At 35.6% G+C, this 19,589-nt stretch overlaps 1 protein-coding gene across 3 annotated transcripts in view; it reads right to left on the bottom strand.

Moving 5' to 3' along the window:
- LINGO2 (leucine rich repeat and Ig domain containing 2) overlaps positions 1-19,589 on the bottom strand; it is a 1,215,855-nt gene that overhangs the window by 946,543 nt on the left and 249,723 nt on the right. For all 3 annotated transcript variants that reach the window (XM_036021522.1, XM_028531934.2, XM_036021521.1), the window contains one exon: positions 18,412-18,508. The gene's annotated coding sequence lies outside the window, so the exon portion shown is untranslated. The remainder of the gene's footprint in view (positions 1-18,411; positions 18,509-19,589) is intronic.

Raw genomic sequence — 19,589 nt, 5'->3', positions numbered from 1 at the left:
CATGTCTACAGTCTCATCCTCAGAATCTGACTTAGACCTTAACTCTCCTGTAGCTCTCACTCAAATGCTGGGGAGAGGAATGTGTAGCCCTCCAATATGTTCCCACTTATCTCCACGTGTATTCCCATGTCGTCCCCCAGCACAACGTTTGGCACAGTAAATATTTATTGAGTATATTAGTACTCTTGCAAGCCAGCTGTGTAACCTATTCAAGATTCATTTTCTCCAAGTAATAATGTACAAGAATGATGTCAACTGTGTAATAAGATTTTGAAAAGGAGAAAATCATAAAATATTAGAACTGCAAGGAACACGAATCATCTAATCCAATTGCTTCCCGAACTTCCCCAACCCTCTTTCAAGGAAGAAGAGGTGTCTCTTATCTTTGCATCTCAGTAGCTACTGTCAGGATTGGTTGCAGGCTTATCCAAAACACCTCACAGTGACATACTGATTATTTTGAATTAAAGTTACTTACAAAAGTGTCTGGACAAGCAGAAAATCCAGACCTCTCTGCCCCACTAAAAGGAGATAAATTTCCCATGTGATAGGTACCCTGATAGCTCCCAAGAGTTAAGGGTTTATCACAAGAGTTTAAAAAAATAGTCAGAATCGTGTATAAACAAACCTTGTAAAGGCTTTACTGATTTACTACCAAGCATAGACTCTGTTTAGATTCTTCACTAATAAAGGTGCAAACCCTGCCTAGATTCCTTTGTGACGAGTACTTTCTTTGTCCTATTAGTTTCTCACAAATTCATTGTTTGTCTGAAAGTGTAAAAAGGTGCCTGGCCGATAATTTCTTTGAGCCTCATTTTATGATCTGAACAACATATTATGATTCTCCCAAGTACATATATTAAATTGTTTTTATTCCTGTTAATCTAGGCTTGTGTCAATTTTTCTATTTATTACCAGTCCAGCCAGAAGAACTAAAGACAAGTAGAAGGAAGAAATTCTCCCTCTCCCAGCACTCATATGATGCTAGTATATAGTACATGCACAGAAATGATAGAGGGAGGAAGAGGGAGAGGGAGATAATTTGGAAAAGGGGAGGAGGGAGAAGAAAAATACGAAGAGAGGGAGGAGAGAGTGGATTGGAGAAAGGGGTTTTAATTTCCTATGATTAATTAATGGCAGGTTTAGGACCAGCCTTCTTCACTCCTTCAGACCACAGTCTTTGGGGATTAGTCAGTCACCTGTTAGAAGTGGTTTCTTGACAATATTAGTCCACTACTTTTCTTTATATGTTGTTTCATACTCAGAACACTCCTGTCATATAAATTCAGGCAATTATATATTTTCCACATGAGCCATTCCCTCTTCTGGCAGAACTCAGATTGTTGAATAATACTGAGGAGGAAAAAAAAACTCCTAGAATTCCATTTTTCATGAGAAATTAGATATCTGGTGATTTAGACTAACCTAGAGATGGCAAATAAACTACCGCCATGTCCCCAGCTGTATACATTACAGTATGGACGTCAGATACTTTCAGTAAGTTTGCAAAAATGACTCTCGAACCAATAATGATATCATTTCAGATTAAATGACAGTTTTGAGCATGTGAAAACTCTAAACAGCATTTATAGGAGTAAGAGACACTAATATAAAACAGTGAATAACCATGCCATGCTTAATTTGCAGTTTTATTTCATCTCCCCGCAGACAGCTCCATGTCTCTTTGCTGTTTAGAAGCTTGTTTTATAACACCTCCATGGGCATTTCTGCCTCCGTCTGGGCAGGTACAATCTATTCTGTCTGCTACTGAGTTACTCATGGCCATCACACAGATTTGCAATGCAAGGAGAAGCCAGTGGGTCTGACTTCTTTCTAAAAAAGATAGCAGCGGTCCAGATGAGTCTCCCCAACATGTGCTACCCTGGCATGCAGATTATTTCAAGCTGAATACAATTAAAGCCCAATAAATGCAGGAATAGTTGTATTTTATCAACATCCCCTTTACCTGCTTAAAGTAATTCAGATAGAAAAACCTGCTGCAGGAAGAGAAGCTTGGCATATAAGAATTAAATGTGACAAGGAGAAATCTAGCAATGTCTGTTTGTTGGACACCCCTCCATGTCCCATTCGTTTCTGGGGGTGTTTGCTCCTTCTCATCTGCCTGTAAACTTCCTAGATTTCCTTTGTTTATTTTAAGATTTTATTTATTTTTATAAATAGAGGGGAAAGGAGGGAAAAGGAGAAAAAACATCAATGTGTGGTTGCCTTTTGTGCAACCCCTACTGGGGACCCAGGTATGTGCCCTGTCAGAAAATCGAACCAGCGACCCTTTGGTTACCAGGCCTGTGCTCAATCTACTGAGGCACACCAGCCAAGGCCCTAGATTCCCTTTGAAATCCTAGACTGTTGCCTCTTTTTCGTTCAAAATGGCGCATAATCCTCAATTGCCCCAGGCTCTCATATTCTTATGGGACCCCCACATGTACATATGTAACAAATTTAGTCATTTTTTCCTGTTACTCTGTCTAATGTTAATCTGATTATCAGCCCAGCCAGGAGAATTTAGAACTGGAGGAGGAAACATGTGTTTCCACCCAGACAAGTTGTGCTGCTATAATCCTGGGCTGTATTTTACACACCTGTGCTGAACTATCTCATGTGTTTTTAGTGGCCACACAGTTCACATGAAGTGAAGAAAAATGGACCCTTTGTCAGAGGCGTCACATAGTATGAAACAGCTTTCTTCAAGTTATTTGGTTAGATTGAGGAAACCTAGAGCTGAAATATAACTGATTAGCTAGCACGTATAGTATTAGTCAATGATTTTAAATGCAAATGTTTTTTATGTAGAGGTAACACTGACAAATGAATCAAATATAAATCAAATAAATGGTTAAAAATAAAAGGTCAAAGGAGAACCTGATAACATGACTAATTTTTATGAAACAAGAATGCATCATATTCAAAACATATTTATGAACCTCCATTCCTTTTTCTTGCAACCCAGCAGCTATTTTCCCTTTATTTTCTGATGTAGTATAATCCCAAGGACCCATTATTTTAACCATCCTTTCTTACAGTAAAACCTGAATTCTTTCTCTCTACGCTCTTGTGCATCTGATTCAATACTGGAGACATACTTCCATCCTAGATTTACTGAAATATTCACATTCTCCATTCCATCACCAGGAACAATAGTGACCATTTATTGACACTTACTTAAGACACTGTGCTAACTAAGCATGTACAAGCATTATTTAATACTCAGTGCAATCTAATGACTAGGTTCTTTCAAACCTTTACCTCCATTCACAACTTCTTGAGTTACAGAATACTTCCTCTCGTTGTCTAGCAAGCCCTTCAAATGTAACCTTTTGGTAACTAAACCTGTGTTTCCATCTGTATCATCCTAAACTATGTTGAGAATCAGGAACTCATTCTAGCCTCCTACTTCTCTAACTTCTTGTTACAAAGTGTTACGAAGGTACCACCCAGAAATTTCTCAACTCTGCTACATGCTCTCCATTTTCATTGTCACTGCTTTAATTTGGACCTTAAATACTTCACTCATATATGTTACACCATTCTGCTACACAGTCTATTTGCCTTTAGTTTCTTCTTCCAATACATTCTATGGAAAGATCTTCCTAAAATAGAATCTCAACACGCCACTCCCCTACTTTGCTGATTCCCTAAAGTCCTCAGTTCAAACCTACACACCTTAGCAAAGTTTAAAAGACTCTCAAACCAGAATCTCTAGCCTCCTCACCCACCAGGTACACCAAATGTCCTTACAAACCTATCAGTAACTGTTTCTAAACAGATTTCTTGTTGTTAATGAATTTATTTGTTCTGCTTACAGACATTAGTGAAATAATAATAGCAGAAGAAGACAGTATGTGTATGGCACAGTACAGAAATCTGACAAGGATTATAAAGGAGTTTCACTAGGCAGCAACCAGAGGTTTTATGAGTATGTAGACATATTTGGCTGGAAGGATAATAGTTTATCCTGGACAATGATAAGATTTTGGGAGAAAAATACATTTAGCTATTTGAAAATTATAACTCTTTCCATAAGTAGCTGACCTCAATTACTGAACCATATTTTATTTCACTTTGTATCATTTTGGGGCAACACATGACTTTCAACTCCTTATATTGCTTTATGCTGATCAACATGGCTGTCTTTCAAGAGAACACTATCTTTTAGCAAAATAGAACATAAAGCAGTAGTCCCAGACTGTAGCAATCATTTACAAATAGACAAGCTAATGAATCTCTTAGAAAGAGTCTTTAAATGACTAATGTGAGCTAGCAGCGTCCATCAGATAAATTTCTACTTTTGTGCATTTTCTTTAATTGACTTTGACTGACAAGTTGACTAAACTTTGTTACCAATGGTTTATGTCTTTTCCATTCTGTCAGAAGCTGTGAATAACTTCATGCTGAGTATGAAAAAAATGATTCTTTATGTTTTAAAGGAGAATAAAATAATTTCAATTGCTATAAAATTCAGATTATCATTTATCCTAGATACTATATTTAGTATTCCAGTACATACTTTTATACTTAAGAAACCTCCTATAATTTTGCCTTTGCAACAAAGAAAGACATAAAAAGATAAAATAAAAGTAAGACAATAAGAGTTCAATTTATTTTGAATTCAATTTAAAGTTTACACCATGATATTTATTTGTCTTAATCTGAAATTGCTTCAATTTCTCCAATGTTTGTGGAAGGGGTGATTCAATTTCAGATTAATTCAGATTGCCTTGGTAATGGAGCTATTGTTTACTGAACAAATCCATCATGATAACAATGCTGTCCATTTAAAGTGGAATGTTCCCTGTTTTCTGAGATCTGAAGTTTGATACTGGTTTTTATTTTGCTAAAGAATTGTAACATTGTTTTATAGTTATCTTTCTTTAAGAGAAACTGTCAAGAATCCCAGACTCATCAATATTGGTCTTCAGTTTTTGTTTTAAAATTCTCTTGTTTTTCAAGATTAAATACAAAATAATACAAAAGAATATACATATATAGAATTTGTGACCTACCAATTCTTGTAAGATATTTTCATCATTTGGCATTGTTGAAGGAATGAGCATATTATATACATGATTAAGGACTTTAATTTTTCAAATACCCCAACAGCTTTACAACTATAAGGACATTCAAATGAGATAACAGCATACAATTAAAAAAAATATTAGTGATCTCAAATAACAACTGTCAAACCCTCTGTGCTAAAGGGGTTATTGGTGCAGTACACAGTCCGATGACCTAGTTGTTTTTCCTGTTTTTTTTTTTTTTGTGACCCTCCTATAGTTAAGATATAGAAAAAGATTTTGATCAAGACACTAGTAAGAAGAAATGTAAAAGTTAAATAATGCAATGTGATAAACCTTGATGAAAACACATGAATTCCTTTTCTATATTTGCATAAAAATAGAAACATCAAAATTTTTTTTAAAAGATTTTATTTATTTATTTTTAGAGAGGGAAGGGAGGGAGGGAGAGAGAGAGACATCAATGTGCGGTTGCTGGGGGTTATGGCCTGCAACCCAGGAATGTACCCTGGCTGGGAATCGAACCTGGGACACTTTGGTTCCCAGCCCGCGCTCAATCCACTGAGCTACGCCAGCCAGGGCGAAACATCAAAATTTTTAATATTTTTGCAGCATAATGATGGGGTCAGATTATACATAGTGAGGAATCTATTCACATTTATTTGGTAAAAATCAATTAGCAGCTGTATTTAAACCAAGCTGGTTAATAAATATATGTTTTGGGGATATACAGAAGTTAATTATAATTTTTATCTGCATTATTGTTTTAATGTATTAGAATGTTATTTCTTATTGTTAAGCCTTCCTGATTACTTTACAAATCAGTTGTTTTCCAGAAAATGAAAGTTTTGTCTCTGGTTACAAAACCTACTGAAATAACCTGAAGTAAAACAAATAAAGAAACAAACAACTATCATTACATAGGAAAAGAGAGGCTGTAGACTTTCTTAGGGAAACAATAAAAAATAGTGCTATATTTGGGTAGCTAATTAAGTCATATAAAATGGAATCATATCAGCAAATAACTATTTTATTCCACAAAGACAGATAGCAAGGGAGGAAAAAGTCATAGAATTCACAAATAAGATTAATATTAAGACCCATACAGTTCTTTTATGTTTCGATCCCTTTATTCAATACAAAATAGTTTTCACAATATTTCTATTAATATCATTCAAGTGTAAATTAATGAAATCATGGAAACCAATCCTCCCACCATCTGAAAAGAAGAATATTATTAAGGACAGCCTTAAGCTCTAATTCTTTTACTAATGACAGGTCAGTAGTCAGAGCAAAAGCCTATGTATGAGAATTCTAAAGGAAGATACTCTGGCAATGGTATTGTAATGTCTTTAGAAAATTCTTGTAAAAAGTTAGTGATTTTTGAGTCAGAAAAGAAGGTCATCAAAATGAGTGATGCTGGTAAAGATATTCATACAATGGATTTGCTTAAGTCATTTTATTTAAACCATGCAAAAACCCTCTAAAAGAGCAGCACGCATATCATCATCATCACTTAATGAACAGTGAAACTGAAACTCAGAGAAGTTGAGCTCTTTGCAGATGGTCACGTGGAACCATTCTGCAGTGGATAATGAGTTCGCCACTTCTCGGAGATACAGTGATTTTCCTATTTGACCTGAATTTCTTAATCTGTAAAATAGTGATCATAATAATTACCACCAAGGGTTTTTAAGTTATTAATGAGATAAGGTATATATGGGGCTTGATAAATTACCTGACACACGGTAAGTATTATTATTGTCATCATCATATAACTGAACAGTCACATTAGAACACATTATACTAGTCAATTAAGGATGCCATAACAAAATATCATAGACTGGATGACTTAAACAACAAAAAATTATTTTCTCACAGTTCTGGAGGCTAGAAGTCCAAGAATGAGACTCTGGCAGATTTTATTTCTGATAGAGATCTCTTCTAGTTTGCAGGCCATCAGCTCCGCGCCATGTTCTTACATAGCCTTACCATCGTTGGTACTTACTCCTGGTGTCTTGTCCTTTTTATTTTTTAAGAACTCCAGTCCTGTTGGATTAGGACCCTATTCTTATGACCTCAATTAACTTTAATTATCTCAATTAACCTTAATTATCTTTGTAAAGTGTCTATCTGTATAGACAGTCACATTGAGGGTTAGTTAGGGTTTCAACTTATAGATTTGGGCAGTGGAATGTGTTCAGTCCACACAATTCTGCCCTTTGTTCCTCAGAATCCATATCCTTTTGTCATGCAAAATACACATGTCCCATCCTATTGATAGGGGACTCAAGACTTGGAAAATTTTAGCTTAAGGTAAAAAGTTGTAAGTCTAGCTGTAAGTCAGTAATGCGTGTGTTCAGCTTTTGTTTCAGAAACTACAGATAAGGCCCATCCTAGCTCCTGGGAAAACAGCCGACCTCCTGGGGCACCGATAGAGGATTACCTCCTGGGGACATCCAAACCTTTGTTCCAGGGAGAGCAGATGACCACCCTTCCCCCTTGGAAACAGCTAACTGCCCAGGACAGGAATGTTGCAGCTTCGGAATCTCAAGGCCCTCACTACACCTTATTTGTCCTCCCCCACCCGCTTATAAAAGATCTGGCCAGGAAAAAGAAGGGAAGATGGTTTGTTAGGGTATGAACCTGCCATCTTCTCAGATCACTGGCCATCTGAATAAAGCACCATAAAAGATTCAATAGCTGTCATTGCTTATTGGATTTGGTAGTGACAGGCAGCCCAAACACCAGTGTCTTTTCCGGTTACACTATTAGCCACAAAAGTACTAACCCATCTTATCATGAAATCCAAATCCAAAGTCTCCTCTGAATATCACCTAAATCTGGTATGAATGAGACTCTAGGTATGATTCAACCTGAGGGAAAATTTCTTTCCACCTGTGGAACCAAGCATATGCTTCCAAAATACAGTGGTGGTGAAACTGGAAAAGTGGGAATTCATGCTGCCTGTCACTACCAGAACCAATAAGTAGAGACAAGGATTAAATTTATGGACGCTTTGTTCAGATGGCCTGCCATCTGAGAAGATGTGGGTTATGTACCCTAATAACTATCTTAACATCTCATCTCAAGGCAATCTTTTTATAAGGGGAAGAAAATGGTAGGTAAAGGGTTTGGAAAAAATAGTTAATCAGATAAGAGTTGCACTTCAGCAGTGATTTGCCTAATATATTTTTATCTGGTAATCAACAATCTTTATTCCTGGAACACAATGGTTTCAGAGACCATCTCCATCACTTGCAGACTCCCCGAAGCCCAAAGACTGAATTGCTTGTAGACCTCCGGAAGTCACGTAGGTCATGTATTCCAGTTTCTGGAACACCACATGCATTAATCACTTAAGCCTGCCAATTATAACTAAAGCTAAAATCTTTAACTCTTGAGTTTTCCTGTCAGTGGAGCAGACATAGCATAGACATTTAATGTTCCAAAATGGAGACATCAAAAAGAAGAAAGGGCTGAGGGGTCCCAAAACAGTCTAAAACCTAGCAAGACAAATTCCATTAGATTTTAATACTTGAGAATAATCATCCGTGACTTTATGTTCTGTCTTCTAGGTTCATCTGGGTAGCAGCCCCAACTTCCGGTCCTACTGTGGCACAGGTCCTTGGTGGAAGCCCTACTACTTTGGCCATCACTGGTAGCCTTGCCCTTCTGGCCTTGGGCTGACCTGTGAATTACCCTCAGGGTCATTCTTCCTTTTCCTGAAGGATAAGGCATGTTCACAGTTGGAAAGTGCATAGGTCTATTGCTGTTTCCTATAGAATCTTAGAATTCCAGAACCTTCCTTTATTTCATCCTATCCTGCCCCCTTTTAATCCAAACTGGCAATTGGGTCTATGCTGATATCATCTCTATTCCTGACTTGTGCTGACATGGCTGACTAATCCACAGGTCACCTCTTCATAGAGGGATTGCCCAGCCACACCTTTAATATTTTTTCCAAAACATGCTTTCTTATTTTCTGCAATGTAGATAGCCTGGAAATTTTACAAATCTTTAAGTACTGGTTCCTTTTTGCTCAACTATTCCTCTTCAATTTATCTCTCTCCTCTCAAATTTTATTATAACTACTAATAATAGTAGTTATACTATATACTATAGTATACAACACACATTATATTATGTCGCATCTCCATGACTTTCCCATTCTGTTATTCCAGAATATATACTGCTAAGAAACAAGTGATCTTAAGCAGTGATTCAGCCATGAAGTAGGGACTGTTCAATAGCACAATACTGTGCTCTGTCATATTTATGTCAGGGAAACTTATACTTGAAGTCAATAAACTTTGCTTTTCCTGAAACATACTATTATAAATATAAATAAAAACACATTTTGCTTTTTAAAATATTTTTCTGCCATTTAGGTATTTTATTTCAGCAAATTCTATATGTGTAGTTGTATCCCTTTTATAGTTCTATGGGGGTAAGTGAGGAGGTGTGCCTTTGAGTCTGCATTTAGAAAGGTACTGAAGACTCTAAGGTGTTGACAGTGAAGAAATGACATATAGGAAGTCATTCACTTTTTCCTTTGCTAAGAACTTACTCAAAGGCTTATTATTCCATTCACCATTAAAATTGAAGTCATTGTTCATGAACTGGCTTCCCCAGACCTCTATATCCTATAATCAAGGCACCATTTTCCAGACATACAAAAGAACTTCCTATTTCTGCTTATGCCATGTTCACTCATACCCCTGGGCTGCCATGCTTTTTTCATAAACTTGATCAATGTTTCCTAACAGTCTCTCCTCTCCCTGAAAACTATGCCCTCATACAATTGTTACTATGATACTATGATCAGTTGTTAGTTGCAGGCTTGCTTCTCCTACTCACATGTAAGGTCTTGGGAGCAGAGGTTATATGTTACTAAGTTATCTTCAAGGCTAAGTATAGTATCTGGCTGGTATAGAGAAGGTATTAAATGTGTGTGGGATGAATGAATGGAGGCTGCAGTAAATTTTTATCACCACCCTTCTGAATTCCTTCTTAGCTAAAAGCTGGCGTTTCCCTTTATTAAAACCTATAGTTTTCTACAACCTAGTCTAGACTAAAAAAAGATTTAACCAACCAACTTCTCTTTCAGTCTTTATAAAAATTAAGCTGTTGGTGGGCTCAGCATTATCTGTGACTGTGTTTCATTTGTCACTGGTTACAAAACTAATCAGCATTTTTCACTCTGCATTAGATCAATATAATTATTGAAATCATTTATGATGTCCTGTATTACATTTTACAATTTCTCCATTCCTTCTTGTCTGCCTCTACTTTTGGTCAGCTTTTCCCCCTCTTCATAACTATTGATTGCAGTTTCAAAATATTACATGTAGCTGATTAACTATTTGCCAAACTGGTTTTTTTTTTCACTTCAGACACAGAGGTAGGCTGTATATTTCAGTTTCCATTGCATTGGCGAGTTCTGGCAAATGGGATGTGAGTAAAAGTGTGGAATACCACTTCTGAGCCTGGCCCATAAAATGTCCAGCACATTTACCTATAACATTCCCCCCTCTACCAGCTAACTGAAACTAAGAAGGGTGATCTTTAAAGTCACATTTTGAAAATAGCAAGAAGGAAGACGAGAGGAGCCCAGATCTTTCAAACTCCTCTTCAGTAAGACCTGACCATGTACCAACCATCTGATTTCTGACTTGAAATGACTAAGACATAAAATTCTATTGTGTTTAGGCTTTTACACAGTTTGGGGTTTGTTCATTATTCAAACTAGTATTACCTTAATTAACAGCTGTTATGGTTATATGTCAAAATATTTAACAAGACTTCAATGGCTAATGAATTAATAATATAGGCCCTAAAACTTTGTATGTGAGTTTGTGTGAGAAATAGGAATCAGGAAGGCAGGTTTGTGAAACTCTGCCTAGTGGTGAAGAATTGCTGACAGACCTTCCATTACCGCAGATTGCCTCTATTTAATAGGCAGCTCTCATGCAAAATGTGTTTCTGCTGTTTGAAAAACTTACTTTGAATATATAATACCAATTATAGGGACTGAACATGTCAAGGTTTTGACAGGTTTCTAGATAGCTATGCAATTAATTTTATTTATGTACTTTCTGCTTTAAATTCTCCTAAGAAGAAAATTGACTAATGCATCTTAAAAAGATCACTCACATTTACCTCTTCACCCCAAAGCACCACCACTCTTCGTCCCACCAAAAAAAAAAAAAAAAAGGAAAAGGAAAAGAACATAAGAGATAAATAAAAAGGGGAAGAGAAGAAAAAAAATATGGTTAAAGGAAAACAAGCTAATTCAGTAATAAAGTTTAATACAGAATATAAAGTGGCAAAATTTTCATGCTAGTCATTAACTCAAAGGCTAAGAGACTGTGACATGTGCCAGAAAAGGGTGAGAAGCCAGACACTTATTTTGAATTCTAAGACAGCAGGGCATTGATTAACAACATCTAGATACACATATTTAACTATACTGCTATCACAATTTTACTGTCACTCTTCAAAACTAAGAAGAAACAAGCTTTACTTTTACTCCTCCTCTCTAATGATTCTGGGATACAGTTTGGAGCAACATATAATGACAATACCAGGCACCTCCTTGACACTTACATGGCAATAATACTGTGCACTGAAATTATCTAATACTGTGTGATCAACTCAGGCAAGATAAAGTAAGCTCACTAAGTCAGAAAATAAATCTTCAAAACTTGACAAGTACTTACACATATAATAGTACAATTGTGCTTATGTTCTTAAGAAAGATCTAAAATTTATCATTTTGCTTTCTACATTAGGATGAATTTTTCATTTATTCTCTCATTTAATATATGTCATGAAACCTCTTATATGCATCATTTTTAACTTATAAAAAATGGCCCTATTTATTATCTTAAATTTTTTAGTAAAGTATGGTGGTAAAATTAACTAAAGAATAATAGCATTGCAAAATACTTGGGTGATATTTATTTTCAAAAGGTTGACACTGATGTTTGAGTTATCCAAAAGTCAAATATCCAACATCAAGAATAAGCCTGAAAATGCTTGGAGGTAAGGAGCCTGAGGAATGATGGATACTTGGGAATATGCCTCCTCCTACCCCTGAGCAGCTTCCTAGAGAAACAATTACACTTGGGTTGGAGGTCTTCAAATGTATTACTTTTTGAAATAATTTTGAAAACATACACATACACACTATCTATCAATCATCTTCACACCACTTTCAAAGTTGACATCAAACACAAATGTTGCATGCATTTGTATCATATAACTTCTGGTTTACTATATGCTATAAATATATAATCCTTTAAACCTTGGGTATATAGATATTTGAAGCTTCCATCTTCAAGAGAGATTCAAAAAGTAGGTAGGAGTGAATGAACAGAAGGATGATCAAGTGGTAGACAACTGGTGTTTTAACAAACTATAGAAATGATCCCTGAAAGTATAGTCTTTTAAGACCCCAGTATTGCCACAAGTTTGTCACCTGAATGAAATAGGGTGCCCCCACTTTATTTCCTCCCTAAACTATTCAGATTTGTTCTCCTGGACCTGCCCCTCTGGGAGCTGTACTTTATTCTTGAATCACTCTTTGTCAATTATCACTGAAGTTTTTATCTCTAAGATGGCATACCCTAGGAAATAAGAACAAAAGCATACCTTTATTTTGGAAAATGAAAGAGGAGGGATTATGAAAGGAATGTGGGGAACCTAGAACTGGCAGACAATAAATGGAGTCTCATTTGGAACTATGTTTAGGTAAGAGCACATATGGAAACTAAATACATGAATGTTATTTTCTTGAAAAATGTGAATTTGTATATTATCTCTACCACTAAGGTATAGTGCAGCTGTAACTGAAAAGCAAGTGCTGAGAAGCAAGTGGGAAGAAGTACAAACTTGTGATAACATTCAGTTGCACAAATAGTAAACAGACTAAAGAACTCAGCAGCAAGAATTGATGATGGCATAAACTATGACATCAAAAAGCCCTGTGTGAATCCCTGTCCCCCCTCTGCCATTAACTACCTATGGCATCATGAAAACAATTATTTAATCTGCCAGTCTGCTTCCTTTTTCCCACATTCAACTGAAGTAGAATCTCCATGAAACATATCCTGATCTTAGATCCTTCTTACTTCTCCAGTAAAACTGAGCAATTTTCTTCTCTGATCCTTTCCCCTAAGACTTAAGTTTTATACTACTACACTTAAAAGATGTTATTGCCCTGGCTGGCATAGCTCAGTGGATTGAGCACGGGTTGGGAACCAAAGTGTCCCAGGTTCGATTCCCAGCCAGGGTGCATGCCTGGGTTGCAGGCCATAACCCCCAGCAACCGCACATTGATGTTTCTCTCTCTCTCTCTATCTCCCACCCTTCCCTCTCTAAAAATAAGTAAATAAAATCTTAAAAAAATATGTTATTAAAAGACAAGAAAACTTACTGTACTTATCTTCCCTATCAGACAGTGAGCGTTTAGAGAGTTTATCGATAATCTCCCTCCCCCAGTTGCCTAAAACAATGCCTGGCACAAAGGAAATGTTAAGCACATGTTTGCATAGTCAGGGACTGAAGTGAAGTCATTATACTTATCCCAGTTTCTTTAGGGGATTGCAATGAAATACTGTGTGTAGATCATTAAGTTGACAGTGCCAACAAGCATGCTCAGAAATAGAAGCAGCATCACGGGAGTGACAGAGCATAATAAAATACTGCTATTGTAGTTGTCAACCAACCATGAAATATTTTGAGGCACATACTAAGCATACACTCTGCTAGTCAAAAGATGCAAACACTGTATTATTAAGGGGCAAAATAAGAGCCAAGGGGTCTCAGGCTGAGTTGCAGAGTGCCAAAATAGTAAAACCAGTAGTGTGGTAGGGAGCATGCTCTGTAGCAGAATTGCAGCAAAATAGTAATTCAAGAAGAGACTATGGATCTAAGAGAACACTGCATCCTTAAGACACTAAAGCATTCTTTGGTTACTAGGAAATTAATCATAGATTTAAAATCTCTTAAATAAAGATTCAGTGAGACATACTAAATGTGAAAAAATAAACCTTAGTTTTATCTTGGATGCAAATGAAGACAGACCAGGTGAGGGATTGAGTAAAAGGTAAGAAACAATGAAGAAAATCTCATAGATTGTACAGATTTGGATGTTGTTTTCTGAGTATCAGAAATTAATAAGTCTACCTAGATAATCTGTAAAAAAATTTTAGATAGCTTGATGTATTTTTTTAAAATTTACTTTGAATGTTTTTACTCTGAGGTTCATCTCAGGGTTCATTATTCCTATAGTCTAAGATTTGCCTTCTTCAGTCTGTAAATGCATGAAAGAGAAATGCTTTAAAAGGAAGAGCTGAAAAAAAGTAAAAAAATGTATGTAATACTCTGGAGAGGATGGACTAAAAGGAAAACAGGGTCAAAGGAAGATGTTCAGGAGAAGAGTGCAAAAAGTAAGATGGGTAAGATGAGATACTTCAAAGTACAGCCAGGTAACTACCACAGTGTCCTTTATTTTAGGGCCTTGTTCTTCTTTTCAGGCTATGACTGACTTCTCAAAGGGTCACCATGTGTGGGGCATTCATGGTTAATATATTTATGGAAGAGTGCATCGATTAATTGGGGCATATATTCTGCCATGTATAATGGCTTAATGGCAATGGATAAAAAAGTCGAGCTTATTTATGTTTCTCACAGCATTCACCAAGAAACAGTCCTGTAGTGTTTTGCTCTATAAATTAAGCCAGGAAGCCAGATTTCTTCTATGTTGTTGTTCTACTACCTTCAGACAGTCATCCTTGTCTATATGATATAAGATGGCTCAACAGGACATCCCATCCCACATTTTCCAAGTTACTAGAGGAAGAAGAAGGAGAAGCAGGTACATGCACCCTTTAAGGACATGATCCGAAGGTGACACAAATTATTGTAGAGCCTATTCCACTGGCTAGAACTTAGACACATGGCCAAACCTAGATACAAACTGTATATACTTTTTTTTGAAAAGGAAGGTCATATGCCCAGCTATTGAGCTGGGGAAAAATTCTTGACAGTTGATTTAACTAAAGGGGGATTTACAAACACTCAGTAAAACCGATGAAAATCAACAAGCACATTGATAAAAAATAACAGGAATTTGCAGAAGATACTTGAGACATTTTTTAAGAAAATTTCTGAGTAGTTTTACAAAGCAGCTGAAATAGGCCAACTCTACCTATGACTTTCAAAGTCTGACTCAGCAGATGATGGTGAATTAAACTGTTCAGGAGCTTAAACAAAACAAATACTGGCTGATTGTTCCCATATGTGCTTATGCTTCTAGCTGCCGTAGAACAAAACCTTTCAGGGCTGGAAAATGGAATTATCCTAGGACCAGGAAGCAGCTGTACCAGTTGCATACCAACTTGGTGCCAAGATTGAGTCTTGGCCCTACCATTTCCTAACTTCATAACTTTTTTGAGCTAGTAACTTCTATAGGTCTCTTTTTTATCAATCTGTAGAATAGAGATATTAACTACTGAGAAGAACTATAATGAAGACTTTATCAGTTAATGCATATGAAAGAAACTGGTCATTAGGTTTTCAATAAGTACTAACCAAATAAGAACTCTTGTTGTTACTAACTGGGACAGTGTTTATATTTCTATTTATTTATTCTATTAACTCATATGTTTATGGAATCAAAATCTTTGCAAAGCTACTCTACTGCCAAATTATTAAAGCATATGTTTCTTAGTTATTTGTCTTAACAGATAATGAAGTTTGTTCCCTTTAACCTATAATAATAAAGCTCTAGAATTAGATTGTGTAAAACTTGAAACTTTAAGGAAAAAATATTAAGCCCCAGTTAGTGGTGTATTATTATTCTAAATAATCATGTTTAAAATGTGGATGCTTAGGACTCAAGTCCTACCTGTTCTACAAAAGTAAGATGCTGAGAACATCTTGTACTCTTTAAGTTCTCCAGGTATGTAAACACTGTGAAGTTTCAGAACTCTTTGGCCTGGCAATACAAATTTGAAAAAGCTCATGATACAGGCACATTACCACATAAATAACAGGAAAAAGCTAATTCCCTTAGCCTGATAATTAGAAAATAAAATACTAGTTTTCCTGGTTAGGCACTTAGGTCTAAGTTGGAGCTTCCTGTAACAGCTACCCCCTTCATAAGTCACTCCATACCTTTTGAAACATATTCATCCTTATTCTGGAAGATTCCAAAGAGTTCTTGGTTAATATTTGTGGGATTACTTATTATCAAACCTACTAGCAGATCTAGATACAGATTTACCATATAAAATGAGACTATTAGCAATTTTTCAAGCAGTAGGTGATTTACACATATTCTTTGTAATCCTTAAATATCTGCAATGTAGCTGTTATGATACTCATATTATGAAGAGATTACTGAGGTTAAAATAAGTTAAAGTAATTCACTATCTTAGAATTAGTTAGGCATGAAGCAAATATGGGATTATTACAGAGAAAAAGCAAAGAGAAATGAGTCCCGAAGTGAAAAAATTCTATTCCTAGGGAACAACCATACCTTTTTTAACTCAATCCAAAACTGGATGTAAAGTGGAAATTTTGGGTTGCTTGTTTAGAATCCTGTGTCCAAATGTAAAACTCTTGAACTGAGAAGTAATACAGTATAGGAGGGACATGGGCACTTTTGCAGGTGTTTTCAGAATGTAAACTAATTCAAAATAGCTTAAATAAAGAATGGCCTAGATTCCCTTTCCCATGACACTCTGAGAGGAGCCTTTGTCCATTTATGTTGGTGATTCTAACCTAATATCTTCACTGCATTCATTAATTGTACAGGCTTATACTCTACCATAAAAAAGAAACAATTTGTTCCACACATTGGAACTAGAGATGATTAAAGGTTTCTTCTCAGAATTGCACAGTGAAAGTTGGCTCCCCACCCCCCTGCATTTCACAGCATAGAAAGTTAAAATGTGATCTTCAATGGCAGATGTGGTATCAACTCTCGCAGAAATATTGCTGATTATTGCCAACACAGAAGCAAGACTCTGAAGCACGAAGGCCACAAGATAATGCTTCAGACTTCCAGGGTGGCACTGTTGAATAACCCAAGGAGAATCTGACTCATGGAGACAAGAGTTGGTATCTGCTTTGCCATCACCAGGAAAAATGTGTTAGGACTTTTTTAAGCATGACACTTAGATCAACTATATCCAGTGGTATTGCTGAGTCTCTAGAATGAAAGAGCCTATGTGCTGCCATTACAAAATAATGCCCCTAAAATATTTTGAGGTTTCTAAAGGTTTCAGTCAGCAATCTGTAATTCCCCCAAACAAATGTCTTCTTCTACATATAAATAAAATACATTCAAACATAATTTTACATCATGTTGAATATAATCTTTCACATGAACATTTCTTTAATTACAAATCTTCATGGATAGACCTACAACAAAATAATGGCTTACATTTTAATAGCTGTTGGTTTATAAGGTCTTTGATATGGCTTCTATTTATTGAATATCGACTATGTGCCAAAATGAATTATAGGTATCTTCCATGTATTGTCTCTTATTTCAGTGTAATTTTTCAGCAACCTTATGGTACAAGTAACAGAAAAGTGAAATGAGACTCAAGTTACTTGAGTTGCATATCAGTTAGCTATCAAGGAAGGACTGGTACTATTTCCATTAAAGTATACCATGAGCCATGACAGGGTATTTGTATAAAGGAAGCCCACTACGGATTTTCATTTTATAGGAAGGGTGAATGGGAAATTACAGCACACATTGTTTCTGTCAGTTTTTCTATAACTATCAATTTATTTGAGACACCATTATCTATGTAACTAGTCAATACTTACAAAAAGCTTTCTCTTTTCAAAAGCAGTGAAAATGTAGTTTCTTCACTTTGCTTTTCTATCTCAGGGAAGGCAATTATGACTCTTCTAAATGTTCTCGGGGACCTTGCCCTCAGCCTATGTTAATTCTTTGTCTCCTCACCTATCACAGATGGTAGAAGCAGCACGTCAGCAGAAATAGTAAAGCATAGATTAAGATCCCTGGTGTGCCACTTACTGGCTGCATGATCCTGGACAGGTTTTAATTCTTCTAAAATTTGTTTTCCACATCCTACTGCAAAGATAATACCTACTTCCTCCATCTGTCATGTTGATCTGTTGACTAATATAAATAATGTAAATACTATATTAATAGTAAAAAAATTGAATTCCATATTGTGCCCTACTCTTCTTAAGAAGCCATAAAATAATCATTGCGAAAGAGTTGTTTTTGAATCTTAAATTTATGTATTGGATTACAAACCTTCATAACTTTGTATTTACATATACACACACACCCCTCATCACATTAAGAATCATTTCATCTTACCACAACATGAAGTAATTTCAATGCAGATGCTCCAACTTCATTTGGGATACTTCACATATAAGGGTTCTACATCTTGAAAACATCTCCAAAGGATTCTCTAAATGAAATAAAAAAAAAACTCTTGTGAACATGAAAAAAACTTTGCTTCTTCCTATAGTGCTCATCTCAATTTGCTTGTGTCACTTTCCATCTAGCTTCATTCATTCTGATTCTGAAAAAAAAAAATCACATATGTATTTCCAGGCTGTGGATTCACAACCCCATCGGATAAGTGATGTGTCATCCCCAATGACACTATCACTTGCATTTGCAGATATCTGATCTAATCACACATGGTTTTGTACATCAATAGGCATTCTTAAGTAGATATGAGAAAACAAAAATTAGGGTAGAAAACAACTTCCACATCAAACTGAATATTTTTAGTTAATTATCTCAATATCAGTAATAGCATTTAGATGATGAGAAAACGCATGAGAGCAATCAAATTGCAAGTGTGTCAGAGAAAGAAAAATAACTTGAATGTAATAATTTTTCTCTTTTAAGATGTTTATGGATGTCCTCCTAGTAGATTAATGCATAAAACCATATGCTATTGAAACATTTATTTATTGCTTTTACTGTGAAAAAAATATTTGTGTGTGTGTGTATATATGTATATATACAACATATTTTTATACTAGCTTTGACAATTTTGCAAACAGAAACCTCATTCATTTACCAGGTATTATGCTCCATTTAAATTTATTTTTAAATTTATGAGGATAAAATTAAATTTATCCTTATAAATTTACCAGGTATTATGCTCTGTTTAAAAAAGGTAGCAATTTTTAGACACCTCTCTCTCTCTCTCTCTCTCTCTCATGCACATGCACACACATACACACACTTTACAAGTAAAATTTACTCTGGTTTCACTTCAGATCATATAAATCACCTTTTCTTTACAAGTAAAATTTATTGCAAGAAATTATACTATAATCATATAAAATTCAATAAAATCATATTTATTGACCAGCCCAGGTATCTCCCTTTAATAGCTTTGTTGGTTTCATTAAAACAGAATCCTCTACAAAATAATAATAATTAAATAAAATCCTGTTTATGCAAATCACACTAATGAAAATACTAAAAATTTGACTGTGTGTGAAATGTCTCAAGCATAAGGAGGCATGTTT

The sequence above is a fragment of the Phyllostomus discolor genome, chromosome 3 (genome assembly GCF_004126475.2).
Source record: "Phyllostomus discolor isolate MPI-MPIP mPhyDis1 chromosome 3, mPhyDis1.pri.v3, whole genome shotgun sequence".
Classification (NCBI taxonomy): domain Eukaryota; kingdom Metazoa; phylum Chordata; class Mammalia; order Chiroptera; family Phyllostomidae; genus Phyllostomus; species Phyllostomus discolor.
This window is presented reverse-complemented; position numbering and strand designations above follow the sequence as displayed.